The sequence below is a fragment of the Malus sylvestris genome, chromosome 17, assembly GCF_916048215.2.
Source record: "Malus sylvestris chromosome 17, drMalSylv7.2, whole genome shotgun sequence".
In the NCBI taxonomy this organism is placed as follows: Eukaryota; Viridiplantae; Streptophyta; class Magnoliopsida; order Rosales; family Rosaceae; genus Malus; species Malus sylvestris.
Genome location: NC_062276.1, coordinates 16023612 through 16036316, shown reverse-complemented (window position 1 = coordinate 16036316; position 12705 = coordinate 16023612).

Here is a 12705-nt window from a genome sequence, read left to right as displayed (position 1 = left end):
TCTTTGTAGGCAATCCACAAAAATTCGTACTTATGTTGGAACAATTACATTATAAAAGACTTAAAAAATTACTTTGTAGACATTATATGACACGCCTAATCCTGATATTCTCCAAACACTAGGGTAGGTACGTGCTAGCTGACAGCCGAAAGTGACGAAGCCATACTAACATGCATGAGAACAATGAATATGAATAAAATTATAGAAATTTAAATATAATGAATACGCATTTAAGGAATGTGTTCATAGCATACAACTAATCTAGAATACTAAAAAAAAAAATATAAAATTGAATGAACAAAAAGATGGGACTTACACCAAGAAGACTCGAAGATGCTAATGCGGGAGTGCTTTGACACCGGGATTGTACGCCTCGAAGTGGGGGCATTTGTAGACATGTAAATTTCGTTGCATACAAATGATGCATCACAAAGCTCCATGTGGCATATGGCTCATCACAAATGGACAAGTCATCAATGACATGTGACACAAATCAAGCAAAGGAAGTGTAAAACATTCCCAAAATTCGACAAAAGGGAGAAAATCCCCCTTAAAATCGGCATGGGGCCCAAAATCTCTACAAATCAGAAAGAAAGCCAAAGCATCTTCACAAAATAAGCCAGAATTGAAGATTGCTCATAAATAGGCAACAAGGCCCATAAATTTCGGCTAATATGAGGAAGGTGACTGAAATTAAGACATAAAACATGTCTAAATTCTCCCATGGACAAATCAAGACACAAATCAAGGCCAAATCCATCCAAAGGCATGGCTTTGGAAGTCTATAAATACAAGGATCCAAGACACACAAAGAGGCCGAAAATCCTACATTCAGAAGAACCTATGCACAAATCTTTGAAGACTAATACGCTACCAAAGCTCTATTCGAAGAACTCACAACCAAAGCCGAAGCTTTCTTTTGACTAAAGCCGAAGCATTCCCTTGAAGAATCAACAAGCACTTGTGCCGATTCCTTCAAGACTTTGTTGCAAGCTCAAAACTTGTAACAACGTTTGTTTCAAGATCAAGTCGCCAAGACCCTTTAATCAATGAAATTCTACATCAACACTCCATTTGCCGAAGCCCTAAACCTGAGGTGAAGACTATCCACGCATTGTTTCAAGCTCAAAACTTGAAGCAATCGTTCAATCGTTCTTCTGAGATCAAGTCATCGTGACCCTTGGATCAACAACCTACGCATCTACATCAAATTGGAAGACTGAATCAAAGGAAAATTGTAAACAGAGATTGTAACCTTATAAATTCATTAATACAAAATCTACTTTGTACATGTGTTCTCGTTTCATTCGTTATAAAATTTTCGTGTTTACAACATCAAAAAATGTAATGTGATGAAAAAACTAGTTTCAAAGAAGAAAAAACTTGCAACTTAATACTGCGGTATGGTAGTACTTATTCATTTCAATGTAAGAGGTCTTAGGTTCGAACCTTATAGATGGCGAATTTGATACCAAATTAGGTTGCCCATTGTCTAGCTCAACAAAACTCTTTCTTCCCTAAGTGTAAAAAATATCAATGTACTTTAAAAAAAATTACGGTCTAATAATATTTATCTTCACCTATAAGTGAGAAGTCTTATGTTCGATGCTAAAAACGAAATCAAACGACATTATTATGACTAATTCATTACAAGCTTAGCCCACTCCACATCCCAACAATTGAGTATCGAACAAATGAATAACAAAAAAAAAAAAAAAAACTCTTCATGTTTTTGTAAGTTTGGAAATTTTTTTCCTTGTGACTGGAATATGGATAGTACACCACGTGTTTTTATACAAGTGGTGGGAAATAATATTTTTTAAGTTATTAACTTTCTAACACACATCTCACCATTTGTATAATGACACGTGGTGTACCACCTCGTATTCCCGTCACACTAAAAAATCTCTTGTAAGTTTGACCGAGTCTGATCGATTTTGACAACCTACATGTAGACCAACGAACAAACAAGCGACATGTATGCGCCACGTCTTCTAGGCTTTCACCACTTTCATCCATCTTCCTCAACGACGCTGGCTAGACACGCGTCGTTGCTTCCACACACCCGTGACAAATCAAGAAGTTATACTTAACCTTGAGGCACTTATTTCTCTGATTCTCTGAATATCTCTGATTATCTATTCAACCATTTGCAGTAGCAACAATGGAGTTTAAACCCATAATTTGTTCTTTTGGTATTTTGGTGATTCTCTGCATATTCTTTTTTATCAATACTCGTCCGCCCGCATGAGTGTTGGGAGAAAGATAGTAGCAGTAGCATCGGTATAAGATGGAGGAAGAGAGAGTTAATGAACAACCCAAAAAGCCATCTTTGTGAGAGATGACTAAGACTGCTTTTTCTTTGTACACATCTTCCCCTTCGATGGTTCCAACATACTTGGACAAGTCCAAAACCCTATTTAATCAAGTTCGAGCTTATTTCTTCCCCCCTAATTTAGAGGAAGTGATGTACTTCTTCAAAATTTCAATTTATTATTTGTATTTTTTTGTGGAAGTATTTTTGAGGAAAAATAGTTGATTAGGATTTTGTGCTAATTATGAGATTATTTTGTTGGGAAATTCTCCCCCTACACATGCATGTGTTTTTCTGTCGGTTATTTTTGTTTGATTTATTTAATCTGATGCTCAAAAGTTATTTGTGTTCACAGATGCACTCGAAATTTGTCAGTTCATCAATTTTTTTTTCTTGTAAAGGTAGGAGGAATTGAAATTATTTGTTAGGAGTTTGTGGTAGTTTTTTTTTAATTTTTGAAATTGATTTTGTGTTTTTTGGGTGGAAGTTTTAGGGGCAATATGGGAAATATTGAAGTTGAGCCTGGTAGCAGTGTCGGCGATAGTGCTGGAAGGAAGGTGACGGAGGTGGTTGGGAAAAGTTTTGGGAAGAGCAAAGAGACGATGGAGGACTCGGCGAAATCAGTAGCCAAAATAGTTGGGGAGACGGTGCAAAAGAGAAAGGAGAAAGTGAAGAGGAGCTTTTCTAGCAATGATAAAAACACAGAAAGTAAAGAACCTCAATTTGAGCTCTAGCTATTTGCTATAGCCAAGTAAAAGAGTAGAACATAAGTTTTGGGTTTTCTTATTTTCTAAGGTGTTCATTTGTATGCTATTTGTATGAGTATAAATTGTTACGGTAACTGGAGTTTGGTAGTTTTCAATGTGGTGGTGATTGGAAAAGTTGTGTAATTCTACACGTACCTTTTTTTACAAATAAGTAGCATAATTTTTATGAAACAAACTCTTTATCAATATATTGTTCTATCTATATGATTTCTGGTGGGTGTTGCAGATTCGACAAATCATATTGTCATGTGTTCAAACAGTATACGTTTAACTTCTCGTGATATAGACTATACTTGTCTCGTACAAATGAGTTTCTTTGGACTAAAAAAGGTAGTGGATAATTACTTTATTTGTTGATTGATTGTTGATATTACAGATTGATCTATTGAAAAGATATCACAAACACACTCGAAAGATCAAGTTGCTATTGCATATGGTGCGGGTGCGATTGTGAGGAGTGCATGCTAACCTAGAGATAGGTTTGTAAAAGAGGGGGAGCAAATACAGAAAGGTCGAGCACACTAGGGGAGTGAACATGAAAGTGCTAACTCGTAGAACCAAAGAAGAGTATATATAGTGAAGAACATGAAAGCCTTTGAGAGAAAAACCAAAGATGAACTTTAATTTGTACACGGTGGATGTATCTACAATCTTACACTAATTAATGAAAACCATTAGAACTAAATGGAAAATGCTAGAGAGAGACTATATTTGTAGATTATATTTTGTAAGTCATATGATGTGGCGGTCGATATTAAATATTACTATGATTTAAACAAATTCAACCATCAATTGCTACATAATATGGTCTGTAAAATATATTTCAAATAAATTCTCTTTAGCATTACACGAACTAAATGAATCAAGCTAATTGATTTTATACATATGTGTAATACTTGTAGAAAATAGTTTCAATCAATGTAAAGGCTGTATTAGTTGTGAGGTATTAGTAAGGGAGGCCTAATGTCATCCTTTTATTACTCTACAAGAAAACATGGCTTATGTGACGACAAATGTTTGTCACATAAAGTAGAAATGCGTCACAGTTGATAATATGTGACGCTTTTACAACATCACTACTAGTGTCACATGTGAGGCATCATGGAGTATATGTGACGAATTTTAAAATAGGAGATTGTGACGAGGCAACATCATTATTTTCAGTACATGTGACACTGCCTCGTCACGCAATACTGGTTTAAATTAACGAAAATAGGTGATTGTGATGAAGAAGGCATCACAAAAAGTAAATTATGTGACCTATTTAGTTTGTTACTTACGAAATAGGGAAGTGACGAGGCATCACTACTAGTTTATCACTACTAGCGCCACATATTTTCAGTACATGATGCATTTCTACTAGCGTCAAGTATTAAGTGACGAGGCATCACTACTAGTTTGTCACTACTAGTGCCACATATTTTTAGTACATGTGACACTGCCTTGTCACTTAATACTGGTTTAAATTAACGAAAATAGGAGATTGTGATGGAGAAGGCATCACAAAAAAGTAAATTATGTGACCTATATAGTTTGTCACTTACAAAATAGAAAAGTGACGCTAAAAGCGTCACATTTTTCTTTCATTTGTAGCGCAGGCTAGGTCACTTATGTCAATGAAATACCTATTTTGGAAATATATGTGACAGACCAATACATATTCACTGTTTATAATCTAAAATTAAAATTCCTTGTTTATTATATGGAATTACAATTCATGTCAAATATAAGGTAATGCTTGGGTTAATTACATTTTCATTAATAAACTACTTAGGCACATACATCAAGTACTTGCATGTTTCACATACTCACATAAAAATTCCAAAAAAATCTAAATCTTGGTGTCCCATCTCAACTCATGGCAGTTCATCACGAAGGGAGTTAGATGCTTAGGTTAATTGTATTTTCATTAATAAACTACTTAGGCACATACATCAAGTAGCTTCTACGTTTCACATACATAAAAATCCCTAAAAAAATCTAAATCTTGGTGTCCCATCTCAGCTCATGGCAGTTCATTATGAAGGTACCCACTCTTTTATACATGTTGAGATGCTAACAAAAGAGAAATTTAAGACACTAAGGAGCTAACCAAAAACTTCTACCATGTGCATGAATAAAACTAAGAGTAAAAGACTTTGTAATATAAATCAGTCTTCTTCTGTACCTAGGTCTTCCATTTTAACATATGCACCCTCTACATCTGAAAGATCATAATTAGTACCTCTAGACTTGTTGATACCTTGCCCCTTCTTTACCAAAAGAGCCTTCACTTGTAATACGAGAATATCATTCTTCTTTTACAACTCTTTATTCTCCTTTTCCAAGTTGACGAAACTAGTTGATAGAAGCTTTATTTGAGCTTTCATCTCTGTTAACTCAGAACTTGAAGGCATTGAAGAAATATAACTAGATGTATCCATACAAGGAAAAACACCTACACCATTAACAAATGTTCCCTTCCTGCCAAGGTTCTTAGACATGATGCCAAACTCATCATCAAAGTTCCGTAGAGAATCTCAATTTCTCCATAACTTCATCCTTTTTTTTCATCTTATCCTTACATAAAAAATAAGCTCCAAGAATACTAAAATAGTGAATTCATTATTCATCAATTGCTAAATAAATAAACAATAGAAATATGTAAAGAATTCAGCTTCTATTGGTGGTTTTGCTTTATGGGGGAAATGATGGAGCGTTAATTTCTTAGTGGCTGAAAAGAAACCAAATTGTAAACATTGATCAAGTCAAATTTGTTATACCTTTTTATTACCCATTTTAAAACTTCAATAAACCACAACTAAACCATATGTTAATGTTGTCTGCTATAACTTGCAAAGATCAAAGCCTTACAAATGTTGTTTTGGTCTTGAATTCTTCCCAAATGTGAGAAAGAAGGTGATTTGCTTCTTTTGACCTAAATCTTGAGGGAGGATTCGCAATCTAGCAGGGCTTAAAGTATTGATTTAATTTACCTTTAGCTTTGATTTTGTATTCTAATGCAAACAATGGTGGCCTTTATTTTGTTCAAAAGAGAGACTTGTCAAAAACACCAAACTTTTGAAACATGTTATACAAGTTTTTTTGTTTATATAAATATTCAGGTTGTAGAAAACACTCATATTTCCAATTTTCATATTTTATTTGTACATATATAGGTATTCAGTAAGTAATGCATCTTTTTTTTTTTTTCAACACACTATGTTTTGGGTTCAAAACCTATCCCCTCCCTTTAGTTCTTAGAGTAGTAATATCCTTTATAATTAACAATAATAATGTCAATTTATATCATACTTTTCATCATTTTTATAGCAATGAACATCATACACAAAAGTGAATTCAATATTGATCAATTACTAATTCATACACAAAAGTGACTTACATATTTCTCTTGAGCAATATCATTGATTCATTGGCCGTTTTTGTCTTTCTGGAGAGCCCCCCAATTGTCAATCACAGAAAATGGTTCTCCATTCTACTCCTCATATTCATAACAAAATATAAGAAACATGAGCATATCGAAATTACATACTAAATTTTATATGTAATTTAATTTCATTACCTTGTGAGCATTCCTAGTATGTTGGATGAATGGCCTTGCCCCTCCCTTGTGATGATACTTTTGTTTCTTTCAATTATTGGTATTTTTCTTGGAAACATCTTACATTAGAATGTCATTATGAGAACTACTTGTAGCAACATTATACATAAGGGGAAAATGAAATACCTTGAATGCATGAATGCTTCTAAAGTATTTATCATAACATCACACTTTTGGTTAGGTTCTCGAATACACTGCACATCTATCTTTCTTTTCATGTTATTTATAAAACAATGCACAGTCGTAGTAACAAGCATGGATATTTTGATACCCCAATTCAAGACTTCTCAATATCTTCTTGCACTCGTAGAATGATTCAAGAAGGTGGTTAAGTTAGATACATCTTCATCATTACTAACACCTTATTAACTACCTTGTTAGTCATATGGTTGTCAACTTTGTTGTGAATCAATTCCACAATGTATGTCAAAATTATATATTCATTGCATCTAGGGTATAGTTCCCTTGGAGCTTCACGAAGCAACTTCTCATAATTATTAAAATCTACCCTATGAGCATTAGTCACCTCACCACCCCACATTGTTTCTTGGTAACCCATTGTATCTAGATCATCATCATTATCATCCAATATTTGAAATGCATCCTCAATCATATTGACCATGTTGCCATTAGGATTACTAGTCGGCTAGTCATTCGTAAATCCTAAAGTTTGTCCTTTCACTTGATGGATTCTCTCCCCATGATATATCCATATATCATAATTCATATCTATACCATAATTTAAAAGAAGAAGATTAACGTCTTTAACAGAATGAAAAAATTTGTTATGACAAACTTTACAAGGACATGATATCTGATTATTCTAGTTCAAATGGTGACGAGTAACGTCAATGAATGACTTGACCCCTTCTCTATATTACAAAGTAAGGAGATTCTGATTAAGAATCCATTGTTTGTCCATGATGTCCAACTGTATTTTCACACAATATTAACTTACTAAGACTTCTTTTTTAAACACCATTTGTTTTAGACTAAAATAATTTTGAGTAGCTAGATATGAAATTTACATAAATGAGGGAAATATATACTTCAACAAGATAAGATACATTTCTTTCGTAGGATGCGTATGTGCATACATAAAAGCCATATGATACTATTAAAGTGACATAATCAAGAAAAAATTTATTGAAAAACTCCAAATATTGTATGCATCAATAAATAAGAACAAAACATATAAATTGTTACATGATCATTATATTCTCCAAAGTATGATAAGAGCTTTTGTTTGAGATGTATTTTATCCAGGTTAATTCTCGAAAACACACAGCAAAACACACCACATATAGGTCAAGGGTTTGTTTTGTTGCTAATGAGAGAGAATTAAAATACTATGATGCTAAAAAACAAATATCCAAAACTACACACTTCTGCACATTGAAAACTTTAACAAAATTTAGTGTAATTCAATTTAAATGGATATGCGAACCTTAAATTTTGTAGATTTCTAAAATAGTATTACAATTTTAGTTGGAGGACGTTGTTGTAGTAAAAAAATTTGCTCTTAAAGTCACAGTATTTGATGAATACTTTGCCGAAGCCTCTCACAATGGTTGAATGCACACAAGAATTTCTCACTTGAAATTTAACGATACAATTAAGAATCAAGTTCCTTTGTGGTAAAGTTGTAGGAAAAATGAATGATTTTTTATGCAAGTATTTAGCCATTAAAAAAATTAGTCGGGTATATCGAGATCTTTTTTGCCTGTAAAACATTACAACTTTTCTCTACTATGGTTAATTGCACTTGCTGGTAATTAATGATTTTTGCACTGCAAGTCGACTTGCATACACTTGCTGGTTGATCAGCCAAATGTCAAACATGTTTAAAGTGACTAATAAGTCATGAATAAATAATAAAACTTTAAGGCAATAACCAAAGGCTAGCACTATCTTTTAACCAAAAAAAGCTAATGCTATCTGATTTCTGATTTGGTAAATTTGGGATTTGGGTGAAGAAAATATTGGATTTTAGGGTTATAAGTTCGGAAATTGTCATAGTTCATTCAATCAAAAGTTTATGTACATAATATAAAACAAAATTAAGATGAGACAAGACCTTACGCGACTGTGCCCACCAAGTTACCCGAAGATGCAAATATTTGGGTGTTGAGGTAGAAAGAATCAAAGTGTAGTGGGGAAAAAAAGTGTGATTCGAGATTGAGTGTATAGGCAAGAGAGGGAGATCAATGGGAGGTGGTGGTTGCCGATGCAACCATCGGATTCTGTGCAAAAGAGGGAGACAAATGGGGTGGGGTGAAAAATGATAGATGAAGTGAAAGTTTTTATGTGACTCTTTCTAAAATCTTCTCACTTATTTTCGTAATATATGACGATTTTCTAGGCACCATCACTAATTTCGTCGCATATTCCATATTTTATTGTAATGATAAGAAGGAACGGCAAGCCTAATTGATATTCAATGTGTACGACTCCTCTATGTTGTCATATGATCTTTACTTGATTCAAATTTTTTACTATGTGAAGCGAGTTTTGTAGTATGCACAGACAAATGTAGGTCGTTGGATTTGATCTTGACGCTATAAAAATCAATCAAAGCAAGTTTACGGTAAAATCGAGTCATAAATGACCCGTCATTAAAATCCAGTGAACCTGACAACAAGTTTTTTTTTCCAACTAAAACTCTCCCCCTCCCCGACAACAGTTATTCATTAATCTTATCATCTCCTTCACCTAAAAGTTTCTCACAAAGGATTTCAAAAAAAATTTCAATCAATTTCTACACTATTCAAAACTCAGTCGAACTTCTCTAGTGTTTGTTGTCTCCGGTGGGGTGTCTAAAACTCAATCGACTTCCACACCTTCTTTGAAATTGGTTTCAAAGTTATCCAGTCAGTTCGACAGAAAGGACATTGTACTTGCTTCTTCCAAGTGGAGGTTGAGATCATTGCTTCCATAAATACTCGACGCCATACTTCTTTTCCCCCCAAGTCACTTTGAAATTTGTTGAGTGTGAAAATTTTGAACTCTAGAAGTAAATTTTGTTATTTATGTTAAATTTGTTATATTAATTTATTGTACATAGTTAATTATGCTCTTTTGTTGACATGTTGTATTAGGCCTTATATTGTTGAACTTGATTGTGTTGAAGTTATATTGTTGACTAGGAGTTGATTTGTGTTGATGAAAGCTTGTTTTATTTTATGAATTAACTTAAGTTTGCTAAATTCACGATGCTTTGTTCACGGTTGATGTATTGTTATGAAAATTGGTTGACAGGTTGTGCTAATGGTATAAATTGTTGAATTTGGTTGTGTTGAATGCTTGTATTGTTTGTGTAAAGGAGGCAACAAATCAGGGGATTCAACTAGCAACAAGAGAAGAAGACTCCTACTGTTGAGAATGAATCTCACATTGATGAGATGAGGGATCTTGCATGGACTTATAAGTAAATTGGGCTACTAATGATATTGCCAATTGGTTTTATGGTGGAACCCCAACTTTCTTCATGGTATCAGAGCTAGGTTGCTCCATGTATGAAGCCAAACGGCCACACATGCTCCACGTCACCTCGTTGTGTTGTCCACATGTTAGGTTTGTAAATATTGAACATTCGCCACACGTGAGGAGGTATGTTGAGAATGAATCCCACATTGATGAGATGAGGGACCTTGCATGGGCTTATAAGTAAGTTGGGATACTCCCCATATTGCCAATTGGTTTTATGGTGGAACCCCAACTTTCTTCATGGTATCAGAGCCAAGTTGTCCCATGTTTGAAGTCAAATGGCCACATATGATAACTCATATATTTCATACATTTATATCATCCATTCCTAGTCTCTTTGTGATATGTTTTGAGTTAAAATTGTTGCATTTTACCCTCTTTTGTGTTAGTGTGCAGCTAATTATATTTTGGAACTCAGTTGAGGACAGATAAGGCAAAATGGCTCAGTTGAGGACAGATAAGGCAAAATGGTGCTAAAACTGGAGAATTGAATAAGGATGCTGATGTAGACAAAAAAAATTAAAAGTGGAAACTGAATATGGTGATGAATATGGCTCTTTATAAGACCAATAACAGCAAAAAACACATGAGAATTAAATGCCAATTACTGTGATGTATTGGCAATCTGTAACAGCTCTTTAACATTATAAACCCTATTCTTTCAGCCATTTTCACATACACCTTTCATTTTGAGCGAATTTCATAACTTTAGTCATTATTTTTCTCTCTTTTCATCCACACTCAAAACTCTACCCATTCTATATACTCCAACATCACCGAAGACTCATCCCGACAGACTTTTCTTGGAGAAGTTCAACATCAGAATTGCTTCAAGGGTTTCCTCTCTCTTTGATTTATTTTCACTCATATTGTGTATTTCCAATTTCATCTATGTGAACATGATGTGTAACTAAATTCATAGTTAGGGATTTCGATGTAGCCTTGCACAATTGATCCATGTTTTTATGTTAAAATATTCAATTCATCAATCTATCTCTTGTTTCATTCACTGAATCTTTTGTTAAATTTGTTTGTTAATTTTAATGATTGATCACCATTAGGATTTCTTATAGATCATTTGATCAAGATTATAGTAAACATCATGCTTAATCTTGGTAGACATGTGAATGAATGAAGAGAATGCTATGCAAACATCTTGCCATGTATTTTCTTTGGTTCTTTAACGTTTTCTTGCATGCTAAAGACTCTTAATTTGGAACCGAAGTTAAACATCCCAATTAGGTTGTAGATTAGGAGAATTTGTTCGAAACCACATATTATATGGTTAATCATATATATGTAAAACGAACTCTGGAAGATCAAGAAAATACTACATTCACTTGTCCCTTTGGCACTTTTGCATATAGGAGGATGCCTTTTGGTCTTTGTAATGCCCCAGTAACATTCCAAAGATGTATGTTGGCGATATTTTTAGACATGATTGATAGATTCATTGAGGTATTCATGGACGACTTTTCAGTTTTTGGTTCTTCTTTAAATGATTGCCTTAACCATCTGTCTTTAGTGCTTCAAAAATGTCAGGAAACAAATTTGGTTCTCAATTGGGAAAAGTGTCAATTCATGGTGAAACAAGGTGTTGTGTTGGGTCATGTAATATCTAGTAAGGGAATTGAAGTTGATAAAGCCAAAATTGACATTATCTCAAATATGGCTGCCCCTACATCAGTGAAGGAAGTGAGAAACTTTCTAGGACATGCTGGTTTTTATCGTCGTTTCATTAAAGATTTTTCCACGATCACTCGTCCATTATGCAATCTTTTGGCTAAAAATGTTGTAATTCACTTTGATAAAGATTGTATGAATGTGTTTAACACCTTGAAACATGAACTAACCTCTGCTCCTATTATTATGGCACCAGATTGGTCTTTACCTTTTAAATTAATGTGTGATGCTTCTGATTATGCTATTGGTGCTGTTTTAGGTCAAAGAGTGAATAAACTCCCACATGTGATCTACTATGTAAGTTGGACATGAAATGATGCTCAACTCAATTACTTTACAACCGAAAAAAATTGCTTGCTGTTGTTTTTGCTTTAGAGAAATTTCGTTCATATCTTGTTGGCTCTAAAGTGATTGTTTACTCTAATCATGCAACTCTGAGGTACTTGTTGACAAAGAAGGATACCAAACCACGCTTGACTAGTTGGGTACTCTTGTTACAAGAGTTTGACTTGGAAATTCGAGACAAGAAGGGGAGTGAAAATGTTGTTGACCACTTTTCACGCATTGTTGATGAAAACCATGGAGACGGACAAATTTTGCCTCACAACGAATCATTCCCAGATGAACAGCTCTTTGTCGTTCAATAAAAAGAGCCATGGTATGCTAATTTTGTTAACTATCTTGTTTGCGGTGTAATTAGAGATGATTTCACTTTTCAGGAAAAAAAAAGTTCCTTTCAATGGTGAAACACTATGTATGGGATGAGCCATATTTGTTCAAGTATTGCCTTGACCAAATCATCCAAAGATGTGTCCTGGAGAGTGAACAACAAAGCATATTAACGTTCAGTCATG